Source organism: Monodelphis domestica, chromosome X (genome assembly GCF_027887165.1).
Source record: "Monodelphis domestica isolate mMonDom1 chromosome X, mMonDom1.pri, whole genome shotgun sequence".
Taxonomy (NCBI): Eukaryota; Metazoa; Chordata; class Mammalia; order Didelphimorphia; family Didelphidae; genus Monodelphis; species Monodelphis domestica.
In genome coordinates, this window is record NC_077235.1 from 40,284,755 (window position 1) to 40,302,872 (window position 18,118).

An 18,118-nucleotide genomic window follows, 5' to 3' on the forward strand; every position below is an offset into this window, starting at 1 on the left:
TACATAGGTATACTCACATAATGAAATCTAGGAAACATGGTGGAGAATATTTGGATAAAGAACAATGAAAGGAGAAACAAATGATTTTATTTTTGGTGTATACTACTAACCATCTGGATACAAAGCAGAAATAGAAGAGGAGAAGTTCAGGAAACAGATCACAGACCCAGCACAAAGGCATAGTAGAGTAGTGATAGGGGATTTCAATTATCCAGACATCTGTTAGAACTTGCTCTTTGCCAAAGGTAGAGTAGCTGATGATGTCTTGTCTTGTCTTAATGTTAATTTCCTCATTCAAAAGGGATAGAAACCAACAAAGGGAAATTCTGGTCTGGATTTGTTTCCCAGTAACATGGACTAACTGGCTGCTGGGGTGGAAATGATGGAAGTATTGGAGAAAAATAGTTACTTCCTCCTAGTACTGGTAATAGAGAATGAAGAAAAGGAGGGATATTCTAATAGAGATCTTTTGTGAGCATATTTCATGGAGATGAATATGTAGAATCCTATAGAGGGAAATTCTGCTGTCATAGTTAGCCTTTATCGTCTGGGAGATGCTTAAGAATGAAATTCGAAAGATGAATGAATTAGAATTAGTATTGTCTGATATGAATAAATAAGCGATCTCACCAACAAAATAAGATGTTTTTAAAGATATGCATACGAGATGGAAGCAATAAAAGTATATTGTGATACTGTAAGCAGAGTATTGCCAATGTTAAATTTCAAAATAAGTTGAAGTTTGTGAAGATAGCTAGAATGAACGAAATTATTTTTAATAGCTATATTGAGGAAAACGATGGACTTAAAGAAAAAGGACAGTTTCTCAGAATGGATAAGACAACAATAACTGTTTGAAGATGGAAGGCAGAGATACTCAACTCTGTGTCTATTTCTCTGCCAAGAAGAGTAGTCTTTTGATTGGAAGGGACAGGAAAATGGCTAACATGCAGTTGATCATCAAGAAAAATGAGATCACAGAAGAGCATAGAATAGATCTTATTTAATTCAGGACACCTAGACCAGATAACTATATCCTATGATAGAAAAAGCTATGGCAATTATGATTCTTGAACCAGTGTTTGTTGGTGGAAGACAGGAGAGGTAGAGCTGTATTGGAAAAGGGATCTGTATTATCTCAATTTCCAAAAAGATAAAAGAATGAAACCCCAAAAATGTGAGCTCAACTTTGGAAAATTTCTGGAACAAGTTATTAAAGAGATGGGTCATGAACACCTACAAAAGGAAGTGAAGATGACGAAAAGCTACTATGTCTTTATCAAGAGCAGGTTATGACAGATGAATCTCATTTTTTCCATGGCAGTGTTACTGAAATAGTAGCTGAAGGAAATACTGTAAACATCATTTAAACAGATTTTAGCAGAAAATTTGAATTAATGACTTATAATAATATTGTGAAAGTAGAAGACAGATATGTTTTAAAAGTAATAGTTAGATGAATTCAGAACTAGTCCAATGTACAGACTCAGAATGTAGTCATAAATAGTTCCATATGACTATAGGAGCTCTCTAGTGCGGTGTCTGAAGGATTTAAGCTGTACTCAAGCCATTACATTTTTATTAATGGGTTGAATAAAAGTCTAGGTGGTATCATACTTGCAAATGCCACAAAACTGGGAGAGAAAAAACCAACAGACTTTATTATAGAGTCAGAGTTTCTATAAATATTGCTATGTTATAACATGGGACTAAACTTGAGATAAAATTTAAGAAGAATAAATGTAAAGTTTTACACCTGAGTTAAAGAAGCAGCTTCACAAATACAAGATGGGTGAGCTATCATTAAAAAGTAGTTTGTATAATAAAGATCTAAGAATTTCAATGAGGCCAAACTCAGTGTGTATCAATAGTATCATATAGCTTCTAAAAATTACTATGGTCTTTGCTACATAACATGGAGTGAAACATAATTTACATAAAAATAGTTGAAAGCACCTCCATACTCTGCCTTGGTCAAACCATATCAAGAATATCTGTACTCAGAATTGAGCACTACCATTTAGGGAGAGAGAAGTGATGAGTTGAATAGCTACAAGGGATGGTAACTAGAATGAAGACCTTGAGTATGTTCCATATAAAGAATAGTCTAAGAAAATGAGAATGTTGAGCACAGAGAAAAGAAGAATCAAGATTATAGGTCAGCTATCTTCAAATACTTGAAGAACTGTGATATGTAAGAGGGGTTAGACTTACTCTGTTTGATTCTAGAAGACAGAATTCAAATCACGTTTTAGAAGTTGCAAAGAAGAAAAATTAGACTTTGCTTACAGAAAAAAATTTTCTAATAATGAGAGCTGTAAAATGGGCTGTCTTTAGAGGTACTGAGTTTCCTCTCCTTGGAATTCTTCCAAAAATGGCTAGATGGACATTGGTTGAGTGTGTCATGCTGGAGATTCTAGGGTAGGAGTTGGGCTTTAAGGCCATGGAGATCCCTTCTAACTCTGGAGTTCTGTGATATAATCCAAATTAGAAAATGAACATATAAAAGGTGAATGCTAAAAATGTTTTAGTGCAGTGGGAGTTTAGGGAAGGGAGAAATAGTATTTGACTAAAGGAAGTAAGGAAAACTTCACAGAGGAGGTGACCCCTACACTGAGTCTTGAAGGATAGAAGTGTTTTAACAGGCAAAAATCGGTTAGTAATTCCTAGGAACGGAAGAACACTCATGCCACATGCAGAGTTAGAAAACTACAGGTCATATTTGGTGAACTTTGGATAAGTGGTCCTTTGTCACTAGAACAGAGAGTGTTCTCTTGATTTCCATGATCAATTTTTATGGTTTAATGAGGATTTTTACTTGTCTTTTAGTTAAGAAATACAGTTTGTGAAACAGACTGTAGTGCAATGTGTTATTTAGAAACTCTGATTTTACTGGGAAATCCCAAGTGGAAATATGATCATTATTATAGCTATTCATCTCACATTGTCACTGTACAAAAAAAATCTTTTCATATTGGGACCAGAAATGACAGAGCCTCTCCATAACTCCCTCAACTTACATCACAGGTGTGAAGTAGATGCAAGCTATAAGAAATAACACAAATTACACAAGAAAGCAAAGAAACCTTGCAGATGATTAATGTTTCCTATCAAGATATGCCCCTATGAGGGCTGGTGACAGCAGGACTCTTGGAATAGGTATACAAGCAAGTTAAGTGCTTTGACGATTATCCTTTTCGACCTGGCATTTTTGCCAAGAAGAAAATTACTGGTATCCACACAGCACTAACTAAACTGCCAAGGGAATTGTGGGGTAAGTGTACTCACTCCTTAGTGTGGAAGCACAGATACAATAGTTTTGGGGATATAGATGACACTGAACTATTCTGCTCACACTAATAACCATTTCTATGATGAAATGAGGTAAAAAATAATATTTGCTCTTTTTCTGATCTTTTCCTTAACATTATAGTTTGGTGTGATGTCATTTTTCCTAATTTCTCAGGGCTCAAGCTCATTTCTTGTTTTGCCTCTTAAAATGCATAAAATGTTTCTTTGGGACACTTGAAAGCATTTAGTAGGACTATTTCATGATATACGTGAGTTAACTGATGCCCAGAGAAGTTTATTTTTCAAATTAATGGATGATTCAGGCATAGAACTCAAGTCTTTTGATTCCAATTTCAATTTGTTTTTCTGCTCACTATAACACACGGAATAAACTCTTGGTTTGTGTGTGCATGTGTGTGTGCATGTGTGTAAATTCCTGAAAAGGGGAACTTTATTCATATTTCAACTGTTTGTTGGTGGAGGTGTTTTTTTTTTTTCCTGAACCCAGCACAGTAAAAAAAAACTCTTTGGAGACTATTGGGGTGATTCTTATATCAATTTAGTAAAGCCCTTGTGTAGAACAACTCCTTCAATCGGTGGTTGCCTGGAAAGGTCCAAATATATCAATGTCTCATTTATGTTTTCGATAAAAAGTACTTGAAAATGACATCAATTTGCATACACATTTATATGCATCTGATTTCTAATAGAAATTTCAGTAAAGTTTGAAAAGTAGTGATTGTCTCCAAACTATTAATTTCTGCAACACACAATGATTAAACTAGAGTTAATGCTGCAGTTTGTATGTTTTCTGTTGTTGGCAAGCTTAGATCTTATGGCTCCATTCAAGACTCTTGTTGGTGGAATTATGAAAAGGCAGACCCAGCAGGGTTTTCCCTTGATTAGTAGTCATTATTTGGTGGTCATAGTGGTAGTATTAATGATGGTAGTGTAAGCTTTAAATTATTCCACCCTACTTAAATCTTACTTTAGGGGATGATAAAGTTGTAATCTCCTGATTGAACAATGAAGGTACTTAGTTCTCACCTTATAGTGAAGCTAGTACTTTAAGCTAAGTCTGTTTTTAGTATCCTAATACAAAAAGGTGTTAAGTAAGTATAAAGGTTAAATTAATCAAAAAAGGTCAAGTAACTAACAAAAGGTGAACTTAACAAAGAAGTGTTAAGTAACTCAAAAATCTAATCAAAGAAGGTAAGAACTAAAAGTATGGGTAGTCCTGGAGAAAGCCTTTGATGTGATTTGTAGATGTGAAAGTTTAGAGGAGGAGACACAAGGATGAAAGGTCTATATATTTGGGATTTTTCATCTCTCAGGAAACACTCTCTTTCCCTTATTGGTGGTGGAGAGTTAGCTGAGAGGAGTGTGATGAGCCTTTTAGCATCTTAGCATGGCTACAAGCTATTGTCCGATTTGGTGGTGAGTTTCTGGCTGAGTTTTTCCTCCTTTACTTTCCAACTTTATCCTCTTAGAAGCCTCTAATCTTCTTCAGAGACCTAGAGGCAGGGATTTTTAAATTCCCCCTGGCACAGACCAGGCGGGAGAAATCCTATATGCCCTTCCTTCCCTCTCCTTAATTCCGTTCCTCTATATTAATTAAATTACCATGAAATACCAGACTGACTTGGATATTTTATTTGGGATTTCCCCTGGCAACCAATTAAATCTAGATTTTAAGTCACAACCCTAAAATCATCTTTACAGTAGTAGACTTCCAGGGGTAGAGCCAAGATGTTGGAGTAAACCAGAGTAGCTCATTGTCACCATGAGAATCCTCTCCGACCAAGATTAAAATATATGGGGGAAGGTGGGTAGGTCAGTAGATTGAGAGCGAGGCCTAGAGATGGGAGGTCCTAGGTTCAAATCTGGCCTCAGACACTTTCTAGCTGTGTGACCCTGGGCGAGTCACTTAACCCCCATTGCCTAGCCCTTACCACTCTTCTGCCTTGGAACCAATACACAGTATTGTTTCTAAGACAGAAGGTAAGGGTTTAAAAAAATTAAAAATATAGCCACAAAACAAATACAGAAGTGAAAGAACCAATAAGGAGACAGAATGAAGCAACTTTCAAAAAAAGAGAAATCCAAAAGTTAGGCAGAAAACATTGGGGGCACTGGGGTGAGAGAACAGAGCTAGGAAGAGGCAGGAGCAAGGAGGGAAGAGCAAGCCAAGAACAAGGCACATACCCCCATTCTACATCTGCTCTCACAGGTTACAAACTTAAGCTAAAGCCAATATTCATATCCTGAGATCCTGCCTGGGGAAATAGTGATCCAAGCCAACCCATACCCCTTGACATTTCAAAGTTGTGGAGAATCCCAGGGCAGTCTATGCTAAAGTGGGCTGATATGTATGGATCCAGAGTGAAGCCAGTATTTTCAGTCTGGGCTTAGGATGAGGACATAGTTCACAGTTTGGGATGGCTGATAGTACTAAGTTGGGCTTGGACTTTTTGCCTAAATCTCAGGGCAGAGCTCCAGGACAGGACAATCAAGAATGTGTCTGATTAGAACAAGTACAAAGTTAGACCAAAAACTTATACCTAAGCCCAAGGCTACAATTTAAGTAATTCCTGAACTGATCAAGATCAAAGTAAGACCAAAAACCTATAGCCAAGTCTAAGGCAAGTCTTTGAGTTATCAGGATGTCAAGGGTCAATTGAATCATCAGGGGAAGGGAGCTTTCAGAGCTCTGTCCTCAGGCCATCACATCATCCTCTAAGAACTGAAACTCGTAAAAACCTATAAAATTAGCTGAGAATATCATCAAGGAAGGACAGAAGTTTAAGAGGGTACCCCAATATTTGAGAAAACAGAGCCTACCTATATTTAGTTAGGAAAAATGAGCAAACAACAAAAAACAACTAACTCTAAAAATTTTTTATGAAGAGAAAGAGCAAGGTAGAGAAGGGGACAGTAAAAGCAAAGGAAACACACAAAGTCCAAAAGAAAAATATGGATTGGACACAGATTCTGGAAGCACTCAGAAAAGACTTCAACAACAAATTAAGAGAGGCAGAGGAAAAATGGTGAAGAGAAATGAAAGTGATGCAAGTAGAAATGGGTCAATTGAAAAAGGAGAACCAAAAACAGGCAGAGGAATGCAAGGCCTTAAAAATCAGAATTGACCATCTAGAAACTAATGATTTCATGAGAAATCAAGAAATAATAATGCAGAATCAAAGGAATGAAAAAAATGGAGGAAAACATGAAATGATTATTGAAAAAACACCTAACCTAGAAAATATATCAAGGAGAGGCAGTTTGAGAATTATTGGACTACCTGAAAGCCATGATCAATAAAAAATCTTGGCCACCATATAACAAGAAGTTATCAAAGAAAACTGTCCAGAGATCCTCAAAAAAGAAACTAAAATTGAAACAGAAAAAATTCACAGATCACCTCCAGAAAGAAATCCTCAGTTGACAACTCCCAGGAATGTAATAGCTAAATTCACGAGCCACTAAGACAAGGAGAAAATACATCAAGCTCACAGAAAAAATTCAAATACCATGGATCTACAATCAGAATCACACAGGACCTAATGGTTTCTACATTAAAGGATCAAAAGGCATGGAATAGGATATTTAGGAAAGCAAAAGATTTGGGTTTATAACCCAGAGTCGCCTATCCAGCAAAACTGAGTATTTTCTTTCAAGGGAAAAATGGACATTCAATAATATAGAAGATTTCCAAGCAGTCCTGAGGAATAAGCCAGACCTAAACAAAAAATTGAAGTCCAAACATTTGACATAAGAGAAGCCCAAAAAGGTAAATAATAAAGAGAAAATTTAAAGGACTCTTTAAGGTCAAAATGTTTATATATCTACATGGAAAGAGGATTTTTAAAATTCTCAAAAATTCTTCTTCGTAATAGAGAAGATAGAAGGAAGTTACTCAAAAAGAGGATGGAGAAATAAGCTGAGTATGATATATGGTATATATGATATATGATGACATGTGTATGTAAATGTGATGATATGGAATGAAATATATATATATATATATGATATAAAATTTATGCATTTGAATGATATGTAAAAAATCAAGGGCTGAAAAGAGAGGGTTGCACTGATAAAAGGGAAGTTAGAGATGGAATTGGGAAAATGATATAGCATAAAGAGGTTTGAAAAATCATTATAAAGAGGGGAAGATAAGGGTGGTGACAAGCAATGCTTAAAGTTTACTTTCATCATAACTGCCTTAGAGAGGGAAAAACAAATATACTCAGTGGGGTATAGCATTTTTCTTACCCTACAGAGAAGTAAGTAGAAGGGGAATAAGACAAGGGAAGGAGGAGATAATTGGAAGGTGGAGGAATTGGGGGGGGGACAAAAAGTAAAACACTGGTGAGGAGGAACAAAGTGAAAGGGAATAGAACAGAATCTAAAGAGGATAATATAATGGAAAACAATACACAGTTAGTAATCATAATGAACTCACCAATAAAACAGAAGTGGATAGCAGAGTGTGTTAAAAAACACAATCCTACCATATGTTTTTTTTAATATGAAACAAATTTGAGGCAGGGTGACATACATTGATTCAAGGTAAAAGGCTGGAGCAAAATTTATTTCATGCTGTCTAAAGTAAAATAAAAAGCAGGAGTATCAATCATGATATCACACAAAGCTAAAGTAGAAATTGATCTAATTAAAAGGTTAAGGAAGGAAATTATGTTTTGCTAAAGGGTATTATCAGCAATGAAGTAATAGAATTACTAAACATTTATGCACCAAATTGTATAGCATCTAGATTTCTAAAGGAGTAATTAAAGTAACATAAGGAGGAAATAAATAGTAAGACCATACTAGTAGTAGACCTCAACCTTCCCCTTTAAGAACTAGATAAATCAAACCAAAAAAATAAATGAGAAAGAAGAGAAGTGAATGAAATTTTAGAAAAATTAGAGTTAATAAATATCTGGATTAAATTGAACAGGGATAAAAAGAAACACACCGCCTTCTTAGTACATGGTACATATAAAAATATTGACCATATGCTGGGCATAGAAACAATGCAAACAAATGCAGAAAAGCAGAAATAATAAAAGCAACTTTTAAAAAAACCCTTACCTTCCATCTTGGAGTCAATACTGTGTATTGACTCTAAGGCAGAAGAGTGGTAAGGGCTAGGCAATAGGGGGGTTAAGTGACTTGCCCAATGGTCACACAACTGGGAAGTATCTGAGGCCAGAGTTGAACCTAGGGCCTCCCATCTCTAGGTCTGGCTCTCAATCCACTGAGCTACCCAGCTGCCCCAAAAGCAACTCATAATGTGATAAAAATTATAATTAATAAAGGTCCATGGAAAGGCAAATTTAAAATTAATTGGAAACTAAATAATCTAATTCTTCAAAACTGGTGGGTCAAGAAACAAATCATAGAAACAATTATAGACTTTATTAAAGAGAATGACAATGAGAAGACAACATTTCAAAACCTATAGAATATAGCCAAAGCAGTACTCAGGAAAATTTGTATCTTTGAGTGTCTATAACAACAAAATAGAGAGCAAGGAGATCAATGAATTGGGTTTACAACTTAAAAAATTAGAAAAAGAGCAAATTAAAAATCCTGAGATAAAACTAAATTGGAAATCCTAAAAATTAAGGGAGGAATTAATAAAACTGAAAATAAAAGAATCATTGAATTAATCAATATGATGAGGAACTGGTACTTTGAAAAAAACAAAAAAATACATAATGTGCTGGTAAATCTAATTTAAAAAAAAAGAAGAGAATCAAATTAATAGTATCAAAAAATGAAAAGGATGATCTAATCTTTAATGAAAAGGAAATTAAGACAATTATTGAAAGCTTGTATACCCAATTACATGGCAATAAATATGATCATCTAGGTGAAATGGATGAATATTTACCAAAATAAAAAATGCCTAGATTAACAAAAGAAGAAATCGAATACTTAAATAATCCCATCTCAGAAAAAGAAATTGAACAAGCCATCAAGGAACTTCCCAAGAAAAAATCCCTGGGGCCTGATGGATTCACATTTGAATTCTATCAAACATTTAAAGAACAACTAATCCCAATACTACACAAACTATTTGACAAAATAAGCAATAAAGGAGTCTTACCAAATTCCTTTTATGACACAAATATGGTACTAATTCCCCAACCAGGAAGACCAAAAACAGAGAAAGAAAATTCTAGACCAATCTCCTTAATGACCATAGATGCAAGCATCTTAAATAAAACACTAGCAAAGAAACTATAGCAAGTCATCACAAAGATCATCCACTATGACCAGGTAGGGTTTATCCCAGGAATCCAGTGCTGGCTTAACATTAGGAAAACCATCCACGTAATTGACCATATCAATAATCAAACTAAAAGAAGTCACATGATTATCTCAATAGATGCAGAAAAAGTCTTTGACAAAATACAACATGCATTCTGATTGAAAACACTAGAAAGTATAGGGGTATCTGGATCTTTCCTCATAATAATAAACAGTATTTATTTGAAACCATCTGCAAATATCATCTTCAGTCTGGATAATTTATTAACCTTTTCAATAAGGTCAAGTTTGAAGCAAGGATGCCCATTAACACCACTATTTTTTAATATTGTACTAGAAACTCTAGCTATATGAGTTAGAGAAGAAAAAAATAAATCCAAGAAATTACCTGAATAGAAGCTATCAATTGTAATTTCTTGTTTTCATTTTATGTTTACTCCTATTTTTTTTCCTTCTTTCCCCATCCTTATTGACTGGATTCCTCCTCTGTTTATTTGCTGGATATGTGACTTTGGGTTTTTCTGCCCTGAAGGGGCTTCTTCTCTGCTCTTTTGATTAACTGGATTAGGCTGATTGAGCTGACCTGTTGTATTAATGTGTCCTGAGGTCAAATGTTCCCCAGCTACAGACAGAGGTTTTCAGGTTGAATCCATAGGAAAAATCTGTGGCTCTGTCTTGTTGAGTTTGGCTTTCCATCTATTTTGTACACTTGCTCTTCTGGTTGTTTCCTAGCTCTATGAGTTTGAGCTTTTCTGTCCTCTAAAGGCTTCTTCTCTGCACCATTGATAAACTGGATTGAGCCAGTTGAGTTTATCTGCCAAGGTGAATGTACCCTAAGACCAAAACTTCTAACTGCAAAGGCCTAATATAGAGGTATGGTGGCTGAAGGCTGGGAAAAGCCTGCCCTCTTCTCTGCTTCTCTCCTCCAGCTGCCTCCTTGCCATCTCTGGTCAGAGCCCTGAGCTTCCCATAGTTGTGGTAGCAAGGCACTCCATCCTAGTTGGAGCCCTCAGACCAAGATCCCACTGAACACGCCAGAGTCTTAGCACAGTAGGTATGTGTGTGGAAACACTAGGACCTTCCTTCTTCCTTTTCCTTAAACCTGAGACTTTAAACTTCTCTGCATACCTTTTAAGGTGAATTGAGCATGAGGGTCCTGCAGCTCTGTCTTATTCTTAGATTTGTTTTTCTGTCCTCCTTGAAGATCTTTGCTTTTGATTGCTATGGAAGTGTTTTAACAGAGGAATTGATTTTTGCTGCTTCTAAGCTGCCATCTTGACTTCACCCTAAATTGAAGGGATTAAAGTAGGCAATGAAGAAACTAAACTATCACTCTTTGCATATGATATGATGGTATACTTAGAGAAGCCAAGAAAATAAACTAAAAGGCTAGTGGAAATAATGAATAATTTTAGCAAAGTTGAAGGATACAAAATAAATCCATATAAATCATCAGCATTTCTATTTATTTCCAATTAAAATCAACAGTAAGAGTTAGAAAGAGAAATTTCATTTAAAATCACTCTAGGGAATATAAAATATTTAGGAATCTATCTGTCAAGACAAATTCAGGAATTATATGAACATGACTAAAAACACTTTTAACACATATAAAACTATATCTAAACAATTGAAAAAAACATTAATTGTTCATGGGAAGGATAAGCTAATATAATACAAAAGACATTCCTACCTAAACTAATTTACTTATTCAGTGCTATATCTATCATACTACCGAAATACTTTCTTATAGAGTTAGAAAACTTACAAGAAAGTACATCTGGATGAAGAAAAGACCAATAATATTAAGGGAACTACTGGAAAAAAAATGTGAAGGATTGGGGCCTAGCAGTACCAGATCATAAACTTTACTATAAAGCAGTGATCATCAAAACAATCTGGTATTGGCTAAGTCAGAGATAGAAGGGTGGATCAATGGAACAGACAAGGTAAACAACCTCAGCAAGATAGTATTTGATAAACCCAAATATTTCAGCTTTGGGGACAAGAACCCAATATTTGACAAACTGTTGGGAAAACTGGAGAACAGTATGGGAGAGTCTAGGCTTAAATCAACATCTCACACCCTATGTCAAGATAAATTCAGAATCAGTAAATGACTTAAATAGAAAGAGTGAAATCATAAACAAATTAGGTGGATATAGAATAGTATACCTGTCAGATCTATGGGAAAGGAAATAATTTAAGACCAAGCAAGAGATAGAGAATAATATTACAAAATGTAAAATGAATAATTTTGATTATACTAAATTATGTTAGTTTAAAGTGTGGTTTTCATAAACTGTGACCATGAAAATAGCGTCTTGAGTTAAATCAAAAATAAAGTGGTCGCCATGGGAAAATTCCCAAATATTAAATACTCAAGTCCAAGGTTTTATGGAGATTTTAATTAATACGAATAAAGGAATTAAAGAAAGTGAGAGAGATAGAGTAAGAGGAAATAGTAGGAAAGGGCCTAGGCCAGCCTAGGCCTAAGCCTTAAGAGAGAACTAGTCAGTCTTTAATCACTCACCACAAGGTCATTCCAAGCAAAGCTCTAGTGTTCAGAGACACCCTCCAGTTAAGCTCAGGAAGCTGACTATGTTCAGCCACCGAGAGAACACCAGCCTCCAATTCAGCTTTGGCAAGCTGAACCCCTTCAGAGGCCTTTCTGACCTCATTTTAAAGAGAATTTTCTCCTATGTCACCTATCCCAAGTTTTCACATCTACCAATCACAGTAGACATTTTCCAAAGGACTGACCATTCTTAATTCACACTTTCTTTAGTTCTCAACTTCTCTGGGTAGACTAAAAATTCACACTTCTTTTGTTAAGCTTATCCCTTGCAAGTTGCCTGACCTTTTAGTGATTAATTTGACCTTCATAGGTACTTAGCACCTTTTTGTATTAGATATAAAAATAGACTTAGCTTAAGGGCTTTTGCCTCACTATAAGTATGAGTTAAGTGCTTTTCATTGTTCAGTAAGGAGTTTTACAACTTTATCTTCCCCTAAAGTATGCTTAAGTATGGGTTGAGTAATGTTCGAGTACATATATTCCTGATCAAGTACCTTCATTGTTTAAAATGGGAAATGGTTTTAACCAAATGTTCTAAGGTAGAGTCTGAGAATTTTTAACATTCACAAGTCTGAGAAATTTTAAGATTCACACTTAGAAAGTTTTTGTACAAACAATACCAATGCAACCAAAATTAGAATGGAACCAAAAAATTGGGAAAAAATTTTATGACAAAAACCTCTGACAAATGTTTAATTTCTCAAATGTATAAGGAACTAAGTCAATTGTACAAAAAACATAGCCATTCCCCAATTTACAAATGGTCAAGGGACATGAATAGGCAGTTTTCTGATAAAGAAATCAAAATATCAATAAACGTATGAAAAAGTGTTCCAAATCTCTCATAATTAGAGAAATGCAAATCAAAACAATGTTGAGGTACTGCCTCACACATAGGTGATTTGCCAATATGTCATTAAAGGAAAATAATAAGTATTGGAGGGGTTGTGGCAAAATTGGGACACTAAAACATTGCCGGTGGTGTTGGGAATTGATCTAACCAGTCTGGAAGGCAATTTGGAACTCTGACAAAAGGGTTTTAAAAGAATGCATACCATTTGATCCAGAAATAACATTACTAGGTTTGTACCCTAATGGGATAATAATGAAAAAGGTTTATACAAAAATATTCAGAGCTACGCTCTTAGTGGTGGCAAAAAAATTGGAAAATGACAAAATGTCCCTGAATCGGGGACTGGCTGAAGAAATTGTGCTATATCATGGTGATGGAATACTACTGTGATATAAGGAATGATGAACTGGAGGATTTCTGAATGAACTGGGAGATTCTCTAGGAACTGATGAAGAGTGAAATAAGCAGAACCAAGAGAACATCATACACAGGAAGTGAATCATTACAATCTAATAGACTTTGCTAAATCACAACAATCTCAAGGGACTTTGAGAAAGAATGCTGTCTACATTAAGAGAAATAACTGTGGGAGTAGAAACCAAGAAGAAAAACAAATGATTTATAATTTGTTTATATGGATATATGATTGGGGGGTTTTGGTTTTAAAAGACTGCTATATTGCAAAAATGAATAATATGGAAATAGGTATAAGAAATAACATTTTATACATATGGAGGTGTTTATTTGATCCAGGAGTGGGGAGGAAAGAGGGGATAGAAGGAAAACAAAATATGTAAACACAGAAAAGTATTTTAAAAATTAAAAAATTGATGGTAGTAATGAAGTTTCCCAGAACATCTTAAACCTGGATCAAAAAGCTTCTTTAAAGCATGCATATATTGATGAGGAAAGGGCTTCCCAAAGTGCTTGGCATGCTGGAGTGCAAGTTCTTCTCAATTATTCCTCTTTTCCTTGTCTACATTCAGCTCAAGGCCCTCATACCACATCCTTCATTCTCTTCTTCCACAGATCCTGACTTAATCATTCATGTTTATTGAACTCTAGCTTTATGTACATTCTGTGTTCAACCTGGGAGGGCTAATGCATGTGACAAAAGGAGAACGTTTGCAATTAGTTCTGTCTTGCTCAAGTCCAGGGACTTGGTTTTGTTTCTCATTGTATCTTCTTACAAATCTAAGGATAATGGGTGTTACACTTCAGTTACACTACCACAGTCTTTTACATATTATTGTCACTTTGTGAGTAGCAATTGAATAGAATTTGAATATCACCCATCCTACTCTTTTGCTCTTTAGGCTCAGAGGAAATGTTGTTTCTCCTTTTAATGGCTAATTTAGCCTTCTCACCACAATCTAATCTGCTTTTAATGCCATCTAGAATGAATTGCTTCCTCTTCTTCCCTCCTTTCCTCTTGTCCTTGACTCCCTCTCTCTCCCTCTCTGTATTTCAGTTTCTCTTCCTGTCTCTGTGTCTGTCTTTCTTGATCCTATTAATCCTTTGAGCTATAGCCTCATTTTCCCTCTTTTCCCTCCTAAATATTTTGAAAGTATATTTACACTTACAATCACAGAATTACAGAATACTCTAGCTCGAATGAATCTCAGTGACTATCTAGTTCAACTCATACTCCTCTCTGCAACAATTCCAAAAAGTAGTTTTTCTATCTCTCCTTGGTGACCTCCAGTGAGAGGGACCCCATTATCTTCTATGTCAATTCATTTAATTTTTATATAGCTCTAATTATTTGAGGTTTTATTCCTTTAAAGGATAGGTAGAGCTGGACATGTGATTTCACTGATTTAGGGAATTTCTTTATAAAGAAATTCCTTTTACCAACAGTCAGTACATTTGTAGGCTTTTTCACATGCCTGCTATGTGCCAAGTGTTGTTCTAAGTGCTGAGGATGCAAAGAAAGACAAAAATTATTTTGTGTCCTCCCTCACTGATATCACAGCATGATACAGAAACAACAGGCAAACATCTATGTAAAAATAGGCATCATACAGAAAGTACTTAGTAAAGAGAGGACACTAGAATTTAGTTACACCTTGCGTAACAGGAGAGACTTTAAGGAGGACTCTTTTTAAATTTTAATTTAATTTTTTTTGTTTGCAATAATCACTTTATTTCCCTCCCTCCCCTCCACCCACCTTTCCTGCAGAATCTACATCCACAACCATATCCCTTTGACCCATGTATTCAAGCAGTTGTTTTTCTTTGGTGTTTTTACTCCCACAGTGTTTCCTCTGAATGTGGATAGTGTTCTTTCTCATAGATCCCTCCGAGTTGTTCAGGAACACTGCATTGCCACTAATGGAGAAGTCCATTACATTCAATTGTACCACAGTGTATCAGTCTCTGTGTACAATGTTCTCCTGGTTCTGCTCCTCTCACTCTGCATCAATTCCTGGAGGTTGTTCCAGTCTCCATGGAATTCCTCCACTTTATTATTCCTTTGAGCACAATAGTATTCCATCACCAACATATGCCACAATTTGTTCAGCCATTCCCCAATTGATGGGCATCCCCTCATTTTCCAATTTATTGCCACCACAAAGAGTGCAGCTATGAATATTCTTGTACAAGTCTTTTTCCTTATTGTCTCTTTGGGGTACAAACCCAGCAGTGCTATGGCTGGATCAAAGGGCAGGCAGTCTTTTATCGCCCTTTGGGCATAGTTCCAAATTGCCCTCCAGAATGGTTGGATCAATTGAAAACTCCACCAGCAATGAATTAATGATTCCAAACTCTACCAGCAATGAATTAATGTCCCGACTTTGCCACCTCCCCTACAGCATTCTTATATACTTCTAAAATGAGATTTTTACAAATGTATGACATAAAATGGATGGTGATAGGAAAAATATAACACATTGAGAAAAAGTGGATGGGAGGGATATTGCTCCTAAGCAAGTATTGGATTGCAGGAAGTGGGAGGATATAATATGCTGAGAAAGGTAGTAGATGTGGTATAATGTTGCATACAGGCAGGATGTGAGTGGGTATAATATCATGAATGGGCAGGAAGTCAGTGTGTATGATATGACACTTGGGCAGTATGGATACACATGTGAGTAGGAAGTAGGTGGTCAGAATAGTGTAGGTATAAGAAGTATACAGAAAATCTGGCCATGGAAAGTAAGTGGTTGGATGAAATTAGGCAATGTGCCAAGTGGTGAACAGGAGGAATATTCCCTTCAGGAGGTTACATTTTATTAGGTAGAGCTCCAATGAGAAAGATACCACTGGATGATATCAAAGAAGGTTTTCTTTTAAAGGAAAATGGCAGGAATATTATTCCAAACATAAGGAAAATGGAGGCAATCACAAGGCAGTTCCGAGGCAAAGAGAATGGATACGTTTTTGATACCTATGGGTTTATATATACCCAGGCAATTCACAAAATATCACATTTGCAAGGAATCTCATTGGCTATCTATTTGAAACCACCCTCAAACGTATCAACATAGTGATATAACACAAAAACTATCCAGGCATAAAGAATTTTAGGTAACAAGGGCTGGAAACCCATACTAACTCCTGACCTTCACCTGCTCTTGAGATTTATCCTGTGTTTAAATTCCCCCCTCTTCCCTATTTCAGACTCCTGAGTAACACTTCTATTTTTGGCTTCATTCTAAGGTATCCTCTCTGGCAAGGAGTTGGAGGAACAAGTATATTTTCTTGTATTCAAGAATAGCCCATGGAGCACAAGTGCTACCGCCCCCAAAACATACCCAAATCCCATTAAACCTTTAAATTCAAAGTTATGTAGACTCAATAAATAAATGGTATTTTATAAAGTTTATCAGAAAAACAAGATTCTTGGAACAAATATGTATAGTAATATAAAGCAAATTTCTAGATGTCTAAAATATCTCTTATTTTTATCTTGAGTCTCTGTTATGAGGTGGTTTGCAAGGTTCATCAATGGTTCTTGGTAGACATGACTGGTGATTATATTTATCCTATTAATGTCTTTTAAGTATTTTTTTTTCTTTGCACTGTGGTCATAACATTTTTCTCTTAGTTCTATTTCCTTCACTCTGCATCAGTTCACATAAGTCTTCCCAGGTTTCTCTGTAATGACCCCCTTTTTCATTTTGTACAGTGCAAGGGAATGCTAACCAATAAGGAATCATAGAATGATTATAATTGGGAAGCTACTATTTATGTCTCCTTGGGGCATTTGCATACAGTTTCTTTGTAAGATCTGTTTATAAGCTATTTCAGCTTTCACTTCCATTGAATATATCCTGACAAATTTGAAGCATTAGCAAGTTTATGAGAGAGGATAAAATAGCAAATAATTGGGGGAAAATCATGTGCAGTATAGTATTAGAGTCAGTTCTATTGTAAAATCACATATGCATTCCCCCTAAGTACCACATTATGCAAAATTGTCCAACAAAATTTACAGAGTTGACTTGTACAAAAATATTCATAGCTGCGCTCTTTGTGGTGGCTAAAAACTGGAAAACGAGGGGATGCCCATCAATCAGGGAATGGCTGAACAAATTGTGTTATCTGTTGGTGATGGAATACTATTGTGCTAAAAGGAATAATAAAGTGGAGGAATTCCATGGAGACTGGAACAACCTCCAGGAAGTGATGCAGAGCAAGAGGAGCAGAACCAGGAGAACATTGTACACAGAGACTGATACACTGTGGTATAATCGAATGTAATGGACTTCTCCATTAGTGGCGGTGTAATGTCCCTGAACAATCTGCAGGGATCTAGGAGAAAAAAACACTATTCATAAGCAAAGGATAAACTATGGAAGTGGAAACACCGAGGAAAAGCAACTGCCTGAATACAGCAGTTGAGGGGACATGACAGAGGAGAGACTCTAAATGAACACTCTAATGCAAATATTATCAACAAAGCAATGGGTTCAAATCAAGAAAATATGTAATGCCCAGTGGATTTACGCGTCGGCTATGGGGGGTGGGGGGGAGGAAAAGAAAATGATCTTTGTCTTTAATGAATAATGCTTGGAAATGATCAAATAAAATATAATTAAAAAAAATAAAATTAAAAAAAAATTACAGGGTTTGTGGCAAAATGGCTTTCAGGGCATGTTGGTCAAATCTTT